The following is a 1,047-nucleotide window of genomic DNA, read 5'->3' as shown; positions in this document are numbered from 1 at the left end:
AAAATGTATCGGGTAAGCTACTTTGGTTGGGTCCCAGCCTGTCAGCTTTTCACTTTTGCTTTCAAACCTGGAAGCATTTTCTGGGAGAATCACAGCTTTTGATATCTATCCCTCTTTCTTAATAATAGCTATTGCTGTTTATAATCTACTGGATGATTGATAAGATGCTTTCACATACATTATTTCATATGAACTTGGCCACAACTCTGTAAGTCAGCTGTTCTCCTTTTTGTTATCATTTTTCTTTTTTTCCCTAAGTTTCAGATATTTATTAATCCGTGTAAACTCCAACATAATACACCAACATTATTTTATGCATTTGGAGGGGAATATTTCCCGGTTAAGCAGAAACTTGTGTAGATGGCTTCTGGAAGATCTTCATTCTAAGCAGCTTTATAGTGAAACACTTCATTTAGAAGTTTGGACTTTCTTCCTTCAGTTTGCTGTAATCTGCAGTCACTGAGTAGAACTTGTATTGATCATTGGGACCCAGTTTGATCCAGGGTTCTGGGTTATTCTTTTTATCCCAACATCTAGATTGAACAACGCCAGGCACATGACATACAGCGCTGCTCCAGTACCTCCGGCTCCAATAAATACAGTGAGGCGGATCAAGCTTGGATGCTTCTTGGCCTGACTGAGGATTTGGCGTAGCATGGTTGCAGCAGTGGGCTCAGGTCCAGAAGCACAGAAAAACCAAACTGTAAGGCCTGGGACTTGGTAGTCTCTGCCTGTCATCATTTTTCAATTAAGCAAACTGTGACACTCCAAAGGCAGTGGTGGGCCCATGGGCTTCAGCCCCAGACAGGCCTCAGATAGCCTAGCCACTTACTTACTGGATGACCAGGGTCAGTGTGCTCTGTTTCCTTATTTCTAAATGTGTGGTGATTGTAAGAAGTGGAAAAAATGTAAGAAAGAACCTAGCCAGGTGCCTGGCACATAGCAGCTAATAAATGGTAGTAAATGGTTGCTATGGTGATGGGAACCAACACCCAGGTCACAGAGCTGGGACTCCAGCTTAGGTCTCGCACCTCCAAAGGCCTTACG

The 1,047-nt window shown here is 43.0% G+C and overlaps 1 pseudogene across 1 annotated transcript; it reads right to left on the bottom strand.

Annotated features, from left to right (window-relative positions):
- Positions 1-412: 412 nt before the first annotated feature.
- Positions 413-657, bottom strand: LOC308496275 (cytochrome c oxidase subunit NDUFA4-like; annotated as a pseudogene). The gene has a single exon. The product of its transcript is annotated as a cytochrome c oxidase subunit NDUFA4-like (transcript).
- Between the last annotated feature and the right edge of the window lie 390 nt (positions 658-1,047).

The sequence above is a fragment of the Rhinolophus hipposideros genome (assembly GCF_964194185.1).
Source record: "Rhinolophus hipposideros genome assembly, chromosome: 1".
NCBI classification, from domain to species: Eukaryota; Metazoa; Chordata; class Mammalia; order Chiroptera; family Rhinolophidae; genus Rhinolophus; species Rhinolophus hipposideros.
Note: the sequence above shows the minus strand (reverse complement) of the source record. Positions and strands in the feature narration are given on the sequence as shown.